Genomic DNA, 5,388 nt, shown 5'->3' with positions numbered 1-5,388 from the left:
ATTTTAAGAAATTATGTTGTTTGCATCATATATTTTTGGATGTGGCTAGACCAAACATGACTAGTAGTTTTCGTAGGCTTGTTGTTGAACAATTTTTTCTTGTACTCCATAATTATTTTTGTCTTATTGATATACATAAGTGATGATACCAAAGAAGTGATGATTACAATATCTTCACTTTTATTTCCTTAAAAATCATCTATATTGCGATCAACTAAACCATATTTCAGACACAATAATAGTAGTCTACTTATGGTAAATCAATGAAAACAACAATATCTTTGTGGTTTACTATGTTGTTAACCTACTTGAGAAAAATAATTTTTCAATAATTTATTCTCATATTTGAAATTATTTAAAGCCTCAAAATAACATATTTCAGAACCGGTTTTTGGACTTAAGATATAAATTTTCTATTGGTGCGATTGAATTCAATGAAGGATTAAATTGGCACAAAAGCTCGTGCCACACGATTTTTTTTTGAGGTAGATACATCAATAGTTAAGTTCAAAAACATGGCATTGGGTCATCTTAAATGCTATATTAATGTGTCATTTTCATCAATATTATAATTTTCTTATAAAAGGTATGTGCATCCGAGAGGATTAAGGTCATTTTTATGCATGAAAAAATAAATGACTTTCCATTCTTAGTGAGGTAGGATGAAGCTCTTAGCTTGTTATCAGAAATAAAATGAGTGAAACATTTGCATTTGGGTATGGTTGGGTTTGAATTATATTCCATAAAGGTAGTTGACTCTTTTGTTATCAACAAAACTATAATATTAAGTTTGACATGATTACTAGTAGTTATCGTTTTCTTCTTAATAATATATACATGAAAGACCAAGGTAGAGTATCCTCGGAAGTAAGCCATTGATGTACCTCATTCTTTTTGTAAGAGTAGGAGAATTTCAACTTAGTTTTCATATTTTGATTGGTATTTCTACATGTATCCAAAATACTCTTGTGAATGAAAATGTATAAACATGTTTTCGTCAAGATAGATTTTTGTAAGAGTACTTAACTCAATTACTTTAAAAAAAGATAAGAGGTGAGTAAATTTTCTTCTAAAATGAAAAAATAAAATGCGATAGTAGTGGAATTATGGTAAAAACAAATTACCAAGCATAACATGATCACTACTAAGTAAATAATGTTGTTAAAAAGATATAATCCTGAATGTGGATTCATTTTCTCAAAATTAGTGTTTAGTGATATATTAAGATAGTGTGATAAAGAATCAGTAAAGTCAGGATGGCCGAGTGGTCTAAGGCGCCAGACTCAAGTTCTGGTCTTCGTGAGAGGGCGTGGGTTCAAATCCCACTTCTCACATTATATGATATAAGTGGCACAACCAAATTAAATAGAATCCAACAAAATCGGACATGATCAAGATGATTCAATATATATATATATATATAACAAACTAGAAATCCAAATCATACCAGAGAGGGAAAATGAAGGGTATACATGACCATTTCCATCCATAACCCATGGTCAGAGTAAATAAAGGAGGAGAATTAAACAAACTATAATTTCATGTCAATAACTTTGGCTTGATCCTTTTTCTTTCATATTTCACTAAATATATCGTATTTACAACATTTGCGGCTAATAACTACAAATTAAGGGGAATAAATGAATTCTTGATTTGTATCTAATTTATCAAATCTATTCTACGAAAGAGGATAAATATATCTAAGGGGAATAAACTAATTTTCTATCTGTCTCTAATTTGTCTAACCTAGATTGAGAAAGGTGATAAAACAATTAGACAGTGATATTATTTCTTGATAGGAAACTAATACCATCATTAAAGGTATAAATAAATGTAATAAAAGTAAGTGTCATTTAAGATAAAATTTGCATCTAATTGTTTTCATGTTTCCTTATTTTAATGGGGAATAAATAACATAATTTATAACTGATAAAGATGTTGAATGACAAATTATTTTTTCAAGTGATGCAATGCGCGCCTTTTTATAAGTGACAATAAGAGGGTTTGATTAGGGAGTACAACTCGGTTCTGAATACGCGAAAGCGACAGTTCCCGTTAAATTGGTTCTTTTCAAAGTAGGAAACACTGCCCATAAGTAATTCTATTACCAAGTACTTGGAATATCAATTGATTATGTGAATTACATCTAAACCTGTCTTTATTAATTGAACTTAATTTAATACTTTATTTTTCATTGTGCACTCTTAAAAACCATGTTTCGGTTACCTTAGATAAACACCGTAACAATAGATAACGATAGATTGACATTTGGTCTCTGTGGATTCGACAATCTTTTATATTACTCTGACGCGTTCGTATACTTGCAAAAAACACGCATCACAACAAACACAAAATCAAGAAGTGGGATTTCTTTCTTTTTCTGAACTTATGATATAAGTGGCACAACAATATACTAAATAAAATAGCACTTTCGTTTTATGTTCCTCAAATTGAAACAATAGAAAAATAAATTATGAATAAACAAGTATAACTATAAAAAAATCATATTAGGAGAATTACCAAATGCATAAAAATCGCTCACAACAAACACAAAATCAAGAATTAATCGAAACCAAAACAAGTTAATTACCAAAAAGCAGCAACAAAAATATAGTAGATGAAATCAAGATATGAACACCGAAAACTCAGAACTAAAAAATGTAAATGATCCACAACCTAAACTTGACTAAAAAATACAATCTTAATTCTTGAAAATTAGCAATTGTGAACACAAAATTAATAGACGACACGTAACATCAAGCAGTTAATGGTTTATATTTAGGAAGAAACATTTTCGAAGCAATATGTAGCAAACAAAGGAATTTTTTTTCTTCAATGACAATCAAACCAAACACATGCCTAAACTTTTTGGGGAATTAATAATGAAAGCGGCGAGTAATTAAAGGAGGAGAATTAAACAAACTATAATTTCATGTCAATAACTTTGGCTTGATCCTTTTTCTTTCATATTTCACTAAATATATCGTATTTACAACATTTGCGGCTAATAACTACAAATAAAGGGGAATAAATGAATACTTGATTTGTATCTAATTTATCAAATCTATTCTACGAAAGAGGATAAATATATTTAAGGGGAATAAACTAATTTTCTATCTGTCTCTAATTTGTCTAACCTAGATTGAGAAAGGTGATAAAACAATTAGACAGTGATATTATTTCTTGATAGGAAACTAATACCATCATTAAAGGTATAAATAAATGTAATAAAAGTAAGTGTCATTTAAGATAAAATTTGCATCTAATTGTTTTCATGTTTCCTTATTTTAATGGGGAATAAATAACATAATTTATAACTGATAAAGACGTTGAATGACAAATTATTTTTTCAAGTGATGCAATGCGCGCCTTTTTATAAGTGACAATAAGAGGGTTTGATTAGGGAGTACAACTCGGTTCTGAATACGCGAAAGCGACAGTTCCCGTTAAATTGGTTCTTTTCAAAGTAGGAAACACTGCCCATAAGTAATTCTATTACCAAGTACTTGGAATATCAATTGATTATGTGAATTACATCTAAACCTGTCTTTATTAATTGAACTTAATTTAATACTTTATTTTTCATTGTGCACTCTTAAAAACCATGTTTCGGTTACCTTAGATAAACACCGTAACAATAGATAACGATAGATTGACATTTGGTCTCTGTGGATTCGACAATCTTTTATATTACTCTGACGCGTTCGTATACTTGCAAAAAACACGCATCACAACAAACACAAAATCAAGAAGTGGGATTTCTTTCTTTTTCTGAACTTATGATATAAGTGGCACAACAATATACTAAATAAAATAGCACTTTCGTTTTATGTTCCTCAAATTGAAACAATAGAAAAATAAATTATGAATAAACAAGTATAACTATAAAAAATCATATTAGGAGAATTACCAAATGCATAAAAATCGCTCACAACAAACACAAAATCAAGAATTAATCGAAACCAAAACAAGTTAATTACCAAAAAGCAGCAACAAAAATATAGTAGATGAAATCAAGATATGAACACCGAAAACTCAGAACTAAAAAATGTAAATGATCCACAACCTAAACTTGACTAAAAAATACAATCTTAATTCTTGAAAATTAGCAATTGTGAACACAAAATTAATAGACGACACGTAACATCAAGCAGTTAATGGTTTATATTTAGGAAGAAACATTTTCGAAGCAATATGTAGCAAACAAAGGAATTTTTTTTCTTCAATGACAATCAAACCAAACACATGCCTAAACTTTTTGGGGAATTAATAATGAAAGCGGCGAGTAATTAAAGGAGGAGAATTAAACAAACTATAATTTCATGTCAATAACTTTGGCTTGATCCTTTTTCTTTCATATTTCACTAAATATATCGTATTTACAACATTTGCGGCTAATAACTACAAATAAAGGGGAATAAATGAATACTTGATTTGTATCTAATTTATCAAATCTATTCTACGAAAGAGGATAAATATATTTAAGGGGAATAAACTAATTTTCTATCTGTCTCTAATTTGTCTAACCTAGATTGAGAAAGGTGATAAAACAATTAGACAGTGATATTATTTCTTGATAGGAAACTAATACCATCATTAAAGGTATAAATAAATGTAATAAAAGTAAGTGTCATTTAAGATAAAATTTGCATCTAATTGTTTTCATGTTTCCTTATTTTAATGGGGAATAAATAACATAATTTATAACTGATAAAGACGTTGAATGACAAATTATTTTTTCAAGTGATGCAATGCGCGCCTTTTTATAAGTGACAATAAGAGGGTTTGATTAGGGAGTAAAACTCGGTTCTGAATACGCGAAAGCGACAGTTCCCGTTAAATTGGTTCTTTTCAAAGTAGGAAACACTGCCCATAAGTAATTCTATTAGCAAGTACTTGGAATATCAATTGATTATGTGAATTACATCTAAACCTGTCTTTATTAATTGAACTTAATTTAATACTTTATTTTTCATTGTGCACTCTTAAAAACCATGTTTCGGTTACCTTAGATAAACACCGTAACAATAGATAACGATAGATTGACATTTGGTCTCTGTGGATTCGACAATCTTTTATATTACTCTGACGCGTTCGTATACTTGCAAAAAACACGCATCACAACAAACACAAAATCAAGAAGTGGGATTTCTTTCTTTTTCTGAACTTATGATATAAGTGGCACAACAATATACTAAATAAAATAGCACTTTCGTTTTATGTTCCTCAAATTGAAACAATAGAAAAATAAATTATGAATAAACAAGTATAACTATAAAAAAATCATATTAGGAGAATTACCAAATGCATAAAAATCGCTCACAACAAACACAAAATCAAGAATTAATCGAAACCAAAACAAGTTAATTACCAAAAAGCAGCAACAAA

General features: G+C 28.9%; 1 non-coding gene across 1 annotated transcript; it reads left to right on the top strand.

Annotated features, from left to right (window-relative positions):
• The first annotated feature begins 1,250 nt into the window (after positions 1-1,250).
• Positions 1,251-1,334, top strand: TRNAL-CAA (transfer RNA leucine (anticodon CAA)). The gene has a single exon. It is a non-coding gene; the product is annotated as a tRNA-Leu (tRNA).
• Positions 1,335-5,388: the final 4,054 nt, after the last annotated feature.

This window comes from Lathyrus oleraceus, unplaced genomic scaffold, assembly GCF_024323335.1.
Source record: "Lathyrus oleraceus cultivar Zhongwan6 unplaced genomic scaffold, CAAS_Psat_ZW6_1.0 chrUn0009, whole genome shotgun sequence".
Lineage (NCBI taxonomy): Eukaryota > Viridiplantae > Streptophyta > Magnoliopsida > Fabales > Fabaceae > Lathyrus > Lathyrus oleraceus.
The sequence above is the reverse complement of the archived record's forward strand: the minus strand, read 5'-3'. Positions and strand labels throughout refer to the sequence as shown.